We start from the raw sequence: 13039 nt of genomic DNA, 5'->3' as shown, positions 1-13039 counted from the left end.
ACACCAATTCTGATGTGTCTTCCCGACGTGTACCTAAAACCAGCCAGGACCACGAGAGCATCATCTTGGGACATTTTGTGAGATGCTGTCATGCATGAAAGGCCTTTCTTGAGTTCTGAATTCAAAAATAGCTCCAACTTTTATAATCGTACCATTGAAGACCATGTTGTCATTGTAATTAATACGGTTATATGAATGTTGAAAGCTACCCGTGATGTTTAGTAGATGATATAAGCTTGAAGAACAGTATTTATAGAATGGTTTTATTTGTGTAACAAAAAGGAAAATACATATAAAATGCATTATCATCATCATCATCATCATCATCATCACCTATACAGTGCTTATTATATACCAGGCATTATTCCAAGTGATTTAATTTTATCAACTTATTAATCTTCAGAACAACTCTATGACATAAACACTAATATTATCTCAATTTTGCCTGAGGAAATCAAGGCATGGCCAGGTGTGCCTGAAGTCTCAGTTATTTGGGAGGCTGAGGTGGGAGGATTGATTGAACCCAGGAGTGTGGGACCAAAACTCAAAAAGAATTCAAAAAAATGAAAAACTATAGAGAAGTTAAGTAACTTGCTCAAGGTTACCCAACTTCGTACATGGCTAACTCAGAAGTCCATCCAGGTGCCCTGATTCTCAAGTACCTATTATTAGGCAATATGCTGGGCTATAAATGGTGTGTAAGCAGAGAACAATTCTAGATAGGTCCACAACAAACCGCTAAGAATGATTTGCCTAGAAGGTGTGGAAATGGTGGGTGGGATAAAGGACAGGAAGGGATATCTTATTTTTATAGCATGCACTTTATACTTTGGGGCGGTATTCTTTAACTATTTAATTGTTCACAATTTTAACAATGCATTAAGGGATACAGACTGGAATCTGTGGGGATCCAACAGATTCTGTTTCTAGGAGGAGAGGAGAACTGGGCTGGGTTTCTAAGAGGCAAGGAAAGGGTAGGAGAAGACTTAGAGAAGAGGGAGAAGAGGCTGAGGCCGAAGAGGAGGCATCAAAGAGGGGAAAGAATTGAAATGTGTGTCCACGTGTGGCAAGGAATATTGGCTATTTAACGCAGCTTTAATGATCCACATTTGAGTATAAAGTCTCAACGGAGGGAGACAAACCTGTGTTCTCCAGGAGCAGAAGTGAAGAATTTTTCAGTTAACAGTAATTGAAATCCTTTTGCGGGGCAGTCGGAGGGTCCTGGGGAGAATGGCAGCCATAGCAGGCTCCTGAGAGCTATCCTGAGAACAGGGTTCTGTTTTGAGGGGAAGGTTGCTGTTTTAATGCAGCAATGAGCTCTCTGTCTCTGAAAAAGACAAATTTGGATGGATCCTCTTCTCTGCAGAGCATTATGGATAAACAGGGTTGCCCACTACTGTCTGGCCCACAAGAGCAGGGATCACACTTGAGCTGTTGGGACACCTTGCTGGTCTGCTCACAGGCATCTCCGAGTTGGGCCCACCCTGGCAGATCTCAGTAGCTCTTTGACCACTTATAGCCCACCCACCTTCACCCTTGAACTAGACTGAGGTTTCTCAGAAGAAGGAGCATGCTATTTCCTTTAATATCAATACAGGGCATTCCATTTATGTATGAAGTGTCAAAATACATTCTACTGTCACATAGAACTATTTAGAACGAATAAAAAATATACATTAAAAAAAGCCGGGCACTGTGGCGCATGCCTGTAATCCCAGTGGCTCAGGAGGCTGAGACAGAAGGATTGTGAGTTCAAAGCCAGCCTCAGCAAAAGTGAGGCACTAAGCAACTCAGACCCTGTCTCTAAATAAAATACAAAATAGGGCTGGGATGAGGTTGGGTGTTCCACAGTTGAGTGCCCCTGAGTTCAAACCCCCCTGCCCAAAAAAAGACAGGGCAGTGATGAATCCCCAATGGTGTGCCAAAGCCTCCTTCATCCCTACCAGCGGCACTATCGTAGGAGATTCTGAGTCTCTGGAAAAGGTGGGTTTGAAATGATGGCAGGTCCAAGGACTGCCATCCCTACTTAGAATACTTCTGACAATTTTGGTTTTCTGAAGACTTGGACATGGTTTATTTGGACAAATGAAAAGATGCCACTTCCAGATGTTCTTCCTGTGGTCACTGTTTCCTCTCCATGTAGCTACTCTGATAGTGATTACAACTGTAATGAGTGAACATTATGTGCCGGGAATCATATTACACACTTCTCGCAACAAAATGCTACCATAGGGAAGATTATCACCATTTAATAAATGAGATCAGAGAAGTCAAGAGTTCTCTCTGGGGCCACCTGTTTGTGGTTGTTGGGGGATCTGAACCCAGATCTGTTCAACTCCAAACCTGGTAACTTTATACATTATGTTAGATTACCTTTTCAAATGCAAATAGGAACTATTTTCTAACCGAGCAGCTCCCTAGGAAATAGGTGAAGAGAGCTATAACATAAACAGACTTGCATCTTGTGGAACCTAATGTCTCAGATTCTTCTTCTCTTACCATGTATGAATGGCACTTGCACATGTGTCTTTGAAAGCTACGTTTACTCAGCTACTAAATATCCTGAGGAGCTAGAAGAGTTCTTATGTCCTCAGAGATTCTCATTTGTGCCTAAGATATAACTCTAGCACTAAGAAGGATTTGCTCTGACTGGGTTCAGAGATCTGTAGAACAAGCCAAGCAGATCTGACCTCTCTCCCACTCCAAGTCCATGGCTGGCTCTCTGAGCTCATCACCACCCGAAAAGAAGGTACAGTGAAAGAACTATTGACGCTCAGTCAGGGTTGATAAGCATCTGAGAACTGCTCCTCTGCTGATAGAATTTCCTCCTGGTAAAGGGGATCTGTGTAGATTGTTTTGGCTCTTGGTTCTGCACCATTTCTCATTTTTTCTTTTGTACATGATCTTAATTATTTAAGCTACTTGAACACAAGCCCAACCTTTGCATAATTACTGACTCCCTGTTATGGTTTGGATGTGAGGTGTCCCCCCAAAAACCCACATGTGAGGCCATGCGAGAAGGAGAAATGATTGGGTTGTAAGAGTCTTAACCCAATCAGTGAATCAATCCCCTGACAGGGATTAACTGAGTGGTAACTGAAGTGGTAGGGTGTGGCTTTTGAGTATATATTTGCATCTGGAGAGTGGAGTCTCTGTCCCTCTGGTTTCTCATCACCATGTGAGTTGCTTCTCTCTGCCACCGTCTTCTGCCATGTTGTTCGGCCTCACCTCGAGCCCCAAGGAATGGAGCCTACCTTCTACGGACTAAGACCTCTGAAACTGTGAGCCCCCGAATAAACCCCTTCTCCTCTACAATTGTGGTGGCCAGGTTCTTTAGTCACAGTAGCAAAAAAGCTGACTAAAACAGTCCCCTAAAAAGATAGGTTAGGGTTCTGTGAGGTTCTGTAAGAGAAGTGGTTTCGTAAAGCTGGTTGAATCTTTGCCTGGATAGAAATTTTATTATTCAAGGAAATGTGTCATTGAAGACAGGGTTTGAACACACCTCCATAACCTACAAAAACTGCAGTGTAGACGGCCGACCAAGATGGAGTATGAAGAACCAGGTCTACCTTCCTGCCTCAAACAAGTAATACGCTGGGCAATGTATGGCACAGCAGTGTTCTGACACTGATTTTATCAGATGGTGCCTGGAAGTGGTCCCTGAGAGAGGAAAAACAGATGAAGCCAACCCAACAATTAGCCCAGCCTACTTCTGGGAGAGTGCCCCATGACAGAGCATGGCGGAAAGGCAGGCAGAGCACAGTCAGGGACGTGGGCATGGGAGTCCAGAGCGGCCCAGAGCGTCAGAGCTTGCAGAACAGAGCACGGGCCAGCAGAGAGCAGGGCCCAGAGAGAGCAAGCCCCCTGGGCCTCAAGGAGGTCTCTGAAGTCTTCAGCTGGTTGTGGGTCAGCGCAGGCCTGGGAGGGAATGCCTCCAAGCTAGAGAAAGAATCACCCAAAGGATCTGACTGTTCGTGTTCCTCCCAGGCAGAGCAAAAAACTTGGAAAAGATATTGCCTCAGTTCAAGGACAGAATTAGCCCAAGACTAAAGGGTGGCTCTGATCTCACCAGTTTAAAGGCAAGGTCAGAAAGGAGAAAACTTTCCAAATAACTTACCTGTGCTCTAGAACACATTCAAGAATATTATGGAAATATAAAAATATTTAGCACTGACAATATAAAGCCCACATGCCTGGCATCTAATTAAAAAGCTACCTTAAGCCTGTAATCTCAGCTACTTGGGAGGCTAAAAAAAAGAGGATTGAAAGTTGGAGGCCAGTCTGGGCAAATTAGCAACACCCTGTCTCAAAATATACTTTAAAAAAGGGCTTAGGATGTAGCTTATTTGGTGGAGCACTTATCTAGCATGTGCAATGCCCTGGGCTCAATTCTCTGCCCTGACAAAAAAGTATACCCCATATAATCACAATAATGCTTGATCATGATGATAAATGACTATGTTACTATTTTATGTATTTACTGTACATTCTATTGTTATTTTAGACTGTACTTTGTCTACTTATTTTAAAAAAAAAAAGAAAGGTTTACTGTTAAACATCATGTTACACTGATAGTAGTCTCAAATGTCTTGAGTTTACCATGTCTCTTGACTGAATCGAGGTCATGTAGAGTGACTGACTGACTGACCCATACCATACCTAATCTATGTTTGTAGAAGTATTATCTATGATGTTCACACAGCAGGGAAGAAACTGCCTAACCAGATACCCTTTGTTAATCAATGCCTGGCTGTATATGCAATTCAAATGAGATGCTACTATATAAACCCCTAGAATGTCTAAAATGAAGGCAACTGATCATTCGAGGCATTTGAGGGTCTATGTGGAACAACTGAAATTTTCATTCATTACTGATGGGAACGTTAACTGTTAAAGTCACTTTACACTATGATTTGGGAGTTTCTTAAGGAGTTAAACATACAGCTACCATAGAATCCAGTCATTCCATAACCACGTATTTACCCAAGAAAACACCTGCCCAAGGAACAACATGTACCACGTTTACAATGAGTAAATTTTGAAAGCCATGATTTTTTTTTTTTGGAGAGGCGTGGTGTACTGGGGATTGAACTCTAGGGCACTGGGCCACTGAGTCACATCTCCAGCCCTATTCTGTATTTTATTTAGAGACAGGGTCTCACTGAGTTGCTTAGTGCCTCACTTTTTACTGAAGCTGGTTTTGAACTCGTGATCCTCTTGTCTCAGCCTCCCAAGCTGCTGGGATTACAAGTGTGTGCCACCACGCTTTACATAACGATTATATTTTATGTTCATGACAACCGTATTTGTAATAGCCCCAAAGTGGCAACCACCCAGATGTCCATCAACAGGTGAATGCCTAGCTCATGTGATAGACGCACATGGTGGGTTCTGCTCTCGATGACAATGAACACGGATGCACACCATGGCATGGGTGAGCCTCAGAATTATATAGAGTGAATGAAACCAGATGAAACAGAGTGCCTATTTACTTAAAGACCCCATTTATGTAAGTTTCTAGAAAGTGCCAACTGGTATAGAATAGCGACAGACAGCGGCTCAGGAGTTACAAGGTGGACTGGGGAGGAGGGGGAGGAAGGGATTACCAAGGGGTATGAGGAGACTTTGGGAAGCCAGGGACATGTTTATTACATTGACTGCAGTGATGGTTACGCTGGTGTCATTCATCTGCCAAAATGTCAAATTGTGCACTTTGTGTGCCATTTATTGCATGTTAATTTTACTTCAATAAAGGCGTAGAGCAAGAGAAATTCCTACTTACAATCAAAACAAAGAATAACTTTATCATCTGCAATGCCACCTGACATCCATTTTATTCCACTTCATTTAATTGAAAATACACCCTGGTCATGATCCACTAGGTTGACTTCACAATTCACTAATGGGTGATACCTGTAGTCTGAACACACTGCTCTAAGATATATTTGGAAAGCTAAGGGTTGACATCCTAAGTGGTCTCTTAGTTACATGGACAAGTGCCAGTGAGGCAGTTTCTATGTCTTTACCATCAAACTTCATCTCCTCCTCTTTGGATGGTTGAGAAATCAGCGAGCTTTAACTTACATTGAAGTCCTGATCTTTCACATTCTTGAATTGGAGATGGAGACTCACCCTTTTGTCCACATCTTTCTGTTGATGTGTTTGGGAGATATGTTGGTTTTGCAATTTCACGAGGGAGATTTTTCTGTGGTGACTCGAGTCAGGAGGATCACTGATAGGAAAGTGAGGAACTGGGAGACAGGTAATGGAGAAATGAAAGACAGAGACCAGGCAGAGATGCACACAGAGTCTGTCAGAGCTGACAAATGAAGGCCATCTCTCCATAGATGGAGAGAGGCAAAACAGGCTTGGGGTTTGGAACTTTTATGGGGCAGGCTCAGGGGTGGGGCAGGCTCAGGATTAGAGCCGGGCGGGTCCTAATGCAGGTGGTGAAGGGTTGGGTTGGTGTGAGGGAATGGTGAGCCTTTCTCAGAAACGCTCTTGGGTGAGAAAGAGAAATTTTTCTTAAAATGGCGGCTGTCACTTAAGATGGCTGTCCAGATGCTAAGCAAGGACTTTACAATCACCATGGGGAGTTGTCAGGGACCACCAAGGTGGCAGGTGGCAGCCACCTGATTGCTGACTGCATGGTTACTAAGGTAACCATGGCCTTTGGACTTTGCTAACCTGGGAGCTGTTGCTATTAGCGACATTTCCCCATAAAGAAAAGCAAGCTGGCTCTGGCAGTGAACCCATCTTTGCAACAATAACTTCTTAGTTTTCTAGGAGAATTTATTTTCAGTTGTTGTTTTCCTTTTTTTTTTTTTGGTCCTGGGGATTGAACTCAGGGGCACTTAACCACTGAGCCACATCCCCAGCTCTTTTTTGTATTTTATTTAGAGACAGGGTCTCACTGAGTTACTTAGGGCCTCGCCATTGCTGAGGCTGGCTTTGAACTTGCGATCCTCCTGCCTCAGCCTCCTGAGCTGCTGGGATTACAGGTGTGTATCACGGCGCCCAGGAGTCATCATTGTTTTTTGCCCATGCATTGAAGACATGTGGAAAGAGAATTCTGCTTGTTAAATGTCCAGTACCTTAGCTTGCCTGACTGTGTCTGTGTACCACAGGGCCCAGCAAAGAAGAGAAGAAAAAAAAAAAGTCACAGCGCTAGAGGAAGAAAGCAGAGAATAAATGATGAAAAAAAAACCCAGGCTTGGGGTGGTCTCCATTCTGTTGTCAGTTAGTGTCCCTGCCTGCAACTCGGTGACTATGTGCCTAGTGGTTTCTTCAGTCACCCATCTATCTCTTCAGGTCATGGAAGTGTAAATTTGAAAATTAGATCCATTTTTGTTTTTATTCAGAAAGATTTTAATAAATTAACCTGGAACCAAAAGAAGGTGGAACTCAGGCAGAATGGAGTTACAGTTCTGTTCTTGGCTCTTTTTAAACAGTGGCTGAAGACCAGCAATGGAAGAGCTGCCGCTGCTCCCCACGACCTTGGCTTTCCCAGTGATCCCAGGACCAGTGGAGTGGACGCTCAAATCAAACCTCGAGGCACACTCGGGGGACACAGGCAGGATTGTAAGTGAGAGCTTGAATTTCTAGGTTTGGCAGAGTGGCCTGGGTCACAGTTGACTTCACTCTGAAAATCTTACATCTAGATTGGGCTCTGATAAGCAGCAGCCAGCAGTTGTGAATTCAGAAATTCTAAACAGTTTTGGGGAAGGGCAATCTGCATGTGTCGATACTATTGCTTCTGGGCAGATAGATTTCAGTACTGAGCTCACATCTTCTTTTTCTTTTTTGAGGGGTACCAGGGGCCCTCAACCACCGAGCCACATCCCCAGCCCTATTTTGTGTTTTATTTAGAGACAGGGTCTCACCAAGTTGCTTAGCTCCTCGTTCTTGGCTGAGGCTGTCTTTGAACTCATGATCCTCCTGCCTCAGCCTCCAGAGTTGCTGTGATTACAGGCATGAGCCACAGCGCCTGACCTCACACCTCCTTTACTTAGGAGCTAAAGCATGAAAAATATTTTGGCCCGGTGTTAGGCAAACCTTGGTTTACATTCTATTTTTTTTGTACCTTGTGACCTTGGGAAAGTTGCTTAACCTCTCTGAAGATTAGACTTCCCATTTAGAGAAGCAGTTCTCAACTGGGAGTGATTTTTGCTCCCTGGAGAACATTTGGTAGTATCTGGAGACATTTTTTATTGTCCTGATTTGAGGGTGAGGGTTGTTATTTGTATTTGGTGGGTGGAAGCCATGGAAGCTGCTGAACATCCCATAGTGCAAAAAGAGCCCCCTCAGGACAAAGAATCATCCAATCCAGCTGGGTGTGGTGGCATTCAGCCATAATCCCAACAATTTGGGAGGCTGAGGCAGGAGGATCACAAGTTCAAAGTCAGCCTCAGCAACTTAGTGAGGCCCAAAGCAACTCAGCAAGACTCTGTCTCTGCATAAAATAGAAAAATAAAGGGCTGGAGATGTGGCTCAGTGGGTAAGTGCCCCTGGGTTCAATCCCTGGTACCAAAAAAAGAATCATCCGATCCAAAATGCTTGTGGAGCTGAAGCTGAGAAACCCTGGTTTAAGAGATAATGTATGCAAAGTGTCTGGCATAAATTAGGTAGGTGCTGAATCAATGGTGGGTCTCATTACCAAATGATCAGTTCGATGTGGCTGATTGAAAACAAGATGCTGGAAAACCGGGGGCTAACCCTAACTGTGTTAAGTTCACCAAAAGTCCCTAACAGCGGTACCTGCAGTCTGTTCAACAGTTAGCACAGGTCTAGCAAAGAAATTAAAAGTGCCTCGGTCCAAATCCCGGCTCTACCACTCACCACGCATGAATTCTTGGGCAAATCCTTTGACCTCAGCCAGCTTACCTGTAAAATGGGTATAACAGTGATACCTGGCTCTTAGGAATGTGTTAGGACACAAAGGACCATTCTGCACTGACCAGCTGGTCCTCAATATGTGCAGTTATGACAGGGGAAGTAGTCATGCAGTAACCGCTGAGCGGGATGCTGATCTTAATAAGAAGCTATGAAGTTTCTGATGTGGAGTAAGAAGGGGAACACAAACCAAGAAGGAATGGGTAGCAACGGAGAGCACATCAAGCTGCTGAGGACCCGCGAAGAGCTCCCGGTCAGGTGTCTGTAAATATTATCTCATTGACTCCTCCCCCCTTCTCTTCGAGGTGGCTTTTATGAACATACTTTAGTCTCATTTTACAGATTGAGAAGTAAGCTCACAGCACTTCAAATAACTTGCCTTGGCTACACAGCCAGTAAGTGGCAGAGTCGGGCTTTCGGGTCCTGGTGACTCCAGCCTGAGTTCTCACGGGCTGAAACTCAGGGTGAATTCCCAAAGAACAAAACATTCAACTATTGGGGAGTTTTCTACATTTAAGAAAGGGAAGACCATTTTAAACCCAAGTCTCTGTGTCTTGACTGGGACAAACAGCCTGGGGTAGGTGGAGGTGAGACGTGGGAGCAGGATAAACAGACAGGAGCAGCCCTTGCTGTGGTCCAAAGACAGCTGCTGGATCCCAGGACGTCACCCTGCTGTGCCATGGCAGCACAAGGCCACTCACAAAGAACATTTCTGGGTAATGTCTAACGCCTGCTGGCCTAAGAGAAGGGCTGTTGACTTTTAGGTTACTCAGTATTGGTACTTCTGCTCCATGAGGATAGATCTTCTAGAAAGTTCCCTCACCCATACCAAATGTTTCATGAAGCTATTTGTGTGTGTTTGTGTGTGTGTGTGTGTGTGTGTGCGCGCACAAGGGTGTGGATGGCAAGATGGGACCATAATAGCCTGGGACCGAGGAGCCAAAGGAGCAAGGAAAAGGCCTTAGGCTGATGGTGTCACTTTCTCTAATCAAACAGCTCTGTTCAGACAAGGTTGGGAATGGTGCCCAAAACGGCCAGGAGGTCTGAACGAACCCAGGAGAGCTCTGTGGAGAGAGGGTGTCCACCAGTGCTCAGGCCTGGGGCTGTGAGAAGATGCTGCTGCCCGCATCTCTGGTTTTCCTGAGGGTCCCCCTTCACCCCAGCAGGCGTCAGAGGGCATCACCCAGGGCTCACATTGGGACAGCATCTGGGACGACCTCCCCAGCCACCCGCCCACCCGCCATCTACCTTGGGCTCTTGCATTGTTTAGTTTTGCTGCTTATTGCACAGAATTATGGGTCTTTGAGGTCTTCTTGGGACCCATGTGCCCCACTCGGCCACCAGAAACTGCAGAAGAGCCACAAGGCCCCAGAGTCACTGTTTGCCCCGTGTGTTCTGTGGCAGGCCCTGTTCTTCTCAGGCAGAGATGCTCTCTCAAGGGCTGGGGCTGTGGCTCAGCGGTAGAACGCTTGCCTAGCATGTGTAGGGCACTGGGTTCAAGTCTCAGCACCACATATAAATAAATAAAATAAAGATCCATCAACAACTAAAAAAAAATAAAAAAAAGATTAAAAAAGAAATGCTCTCGCAAGTTCACTTACCCGGTTGTTTAAATATAGGAAAGGAAACAGATGCCGGCTGGGGCGGAAGTCTCTGAGGAGAGCAGGCTTTGGGCAGGGGCTTGCCTAGGCTGATAAGAGCTTGGGGTAGGCTCCAAGTGCAGCGGCTGCTGATTGCCTTGAGGCCCTTCTGACATCGTCCTAAGCCAAGCCATCCCCAGCGGAACTTGGCTCCTCTGCAAGCTCCTCCTCATGATTGACAGGGAGGGGGTTATTTTTAAGCTGATCTTTGTGACTTCCTTTTGGCTCCCCTCCCACTCCCCTTTCTCAAATGCCCTGAGAGCAACTTCCTCCGTAGGCCAATTCCAGCAGAGGCACAGTCTGTCCAGCCCCGGGGAGGACAGGCTGCCTGCATATGGACAGCAGGGGCATGACTGAGGAGAGGACCCAGGGCACTGTCCTGACAGGTAGTGCTCAAACTCTATGACATGAGAGGACTGTGCAGAGGACTCCCAGCCTCAGGCCCAGGTCCTGGCCTCAGAGTGGGGGGACAGCCAAACCGGTCACTCAAGTGGCCCAACCTGCAGCATCAAGATTAATGGTGGAATGCCACTGTGGCGTCACCCAGCCGACCCTCCAGGGAGCTCCCCTTTCTGGACTCAGGCTATGCTGACTCCTAGGCTCTGCAGGGACACCCTCCCTCTGGCGTCCCTAGGCTGGCGGAGTTCCGGGGGAGCGTGTCCGGCCGGGTGCACCACCAGCATCCTCAAATTGTGTCTCAGATGAATCACAGCGACAGCCCCACCGCCTCCACCCACCGCGGTAGAGCAGGGGAGATGAGTTGACGCCACTGTGACTTCTGAGACTGCCCAGGCAACGAGCCCCTGTTCAGAGGCTTTCTCAGCACTCCGCGTGGCCGCCTCTGCCTTCCTCTGGTTCTCAGCCCACAGGGGAGTGTCCCAAGTGCAGCTGGAGGCAACGATTGCCTGGGACAGCCAGTGCCCGTGGCCTTTGGCATAAGAGACAGTTAGCTTCTGGCAGAGAACTCCTCTTTTGTTATCGCTAGAAGGAGACCAACAGAGTCCCCACGGTGGGAACAGGAAGCCCCCAAATCTCCCCATCTCCTAGGTTTCTCTCTGGCTCATCAGACAAGCAGGGCTGAGGCCCAGCAGGGTACAGATGAGGAAACTGGTGCTTCCTGTCCAAGGCACGAGGAACCCAGGCTGACTGCTTAGCAGGTGGGAGTCCTGGTTGAGTGGTCCCTGTGAAACCAGGCAGGAACAGACCGTCTATGTCCCCTCCACAGGAAACATCCATGTGATGCTTAGAAAATTCTGGCCATGTTTGAGTCTGGATCAAGAAGTAGGTTTCACTCTAGCGATTCCCTCCATCAGAGAAGAGCTCTCAGCTGTTTTCCGTTGAATTTGAAATTCTAAACTCTCACCCTCTGCTATGCATCTGCAGAAAAGAGCAAAACCCAGCCCTCAAGGTTGCAGTTGGATTACACGAGCTGCTCCCCAGTAACACAGCAGTCGTTAACATAGAGTGAGTGCCCAACATCAAGGCTGGCTCTGCCCCGGGCCGGCAGCGCAATGTCGGGTCGGGCAAGCTACTTACTTAGCCTTGCTTATTGTCAGTTTCCTTACCTGCAAAAAACAGATGTCATGAAAACCATAAGGTATATCCTAGGGCTGCACCAAGGATCCACGGAGTGTCTGAGGTAGGTTAGATGACGTGCAGCATTGTGTCAGGCCCAGAGAGCCAGGAGAGTGGAATGTTCTTAGCATGCCCTTAGCATGTCTCAAGCATGGCACCTGACTTTGAGAAAGGCATGACTCGTCTTAGCATGATTTTTAAGGGAGGTAGCCTAGGAAAATACGAGTGTGTGCACACACTGTCTTTTTTCACACACACACACACACACACACACACACACACACGTGGGGTAGGGCTGGTGCTGGCTGGTGCTGGGCAGGAGTTCAGATTTTGCTTCTTTGTTACTACATCTGTTCCTCTTTGTTGTCATCTGTTAAAAGAGGAGTAGGACTTTGTTTTCTAAGATCTATTTCAGCTTTACCTCACAGAGTTGCACATCTAAAATGATATTAATTTATTTAGGTACTAGGAATTGAACCCAGAGCCTTGTGGATGCCAGGCAAACACCCTACCATTGAGTTACACCCCCAGTCTTTTTTATTTTCTTTTTGTTTTTATTTTTTGTCATGCTGGGGATTGAACTCAGGGCCTTGCGCATGCTAAGCAAGTGCTCTACCACTGAGCTATATCCGCACCCCTCCTTTTTATTTTTTATGTTGAGAGAGGATCTCTCTAAATGTGATCTTCCTGCCTCAGTCTCCCAAGTTGCTGGGATCACAGGCATACACCACTGCATCTGGTTAAAAGGATATCTATAAAAAGAACTGCACGACTCCTTTCATTTGATCAAGATGTAATAAAGAGCTCCAGCAAGTCAAAGGAGGCGACGGTTGTGAGGACCTGCCTGGTTGCCTTGCTTCACCCTGTACTGCCCTCCCTGGGGTTCTCTGACCTTCCTCCCACAGCCCCTTCCAGCAGCTCCCCTGAACCCC

The 13039-nt window shown here is 46.3% G+C and overlaps 1 long non-coding RNA gene across 1 annotated transcript in view; it reads right to left on the bottom strand.

Moving 5' to 3' along the window:
• LOC125620156 overlaps window positions 1-11916 on the bottom strand; it is a 42814-nt gene extending 30898 nt beyond the window's left edge. Inside the window, exon 1 of the long non-coding RNA XR_007351735.1 lies at window positions 10494-11916. This is a non-coding gene — a long non-coding RNA (uncharacterized LOC125620156). The remainder of the gene's footprint in view (window positions 1-10493) is intronic.
• Between the last annotated feature and the right edge of the window lie 1123 nt (window positions 11917-13039).

This window comes from Marmota marmota, unplaced genomic scaffold, assembly GCF_001458135.2.
Source record: "Marmota marmota marmota unplaced genomic scaffold, marMar, whole genome shotgun sequence".
NCBI classification, from domain to species: domain Eukaryota; kingdom Metazoa; phylum Chordata; class Mammalia; order Rodentia; family Sciuridae; genus Marmota; species Marmota marmota.
Note: the sequence above shows the minus strand (reverse complement) of the source record. Positions and strands in the feature narration are given on the sequence as shown.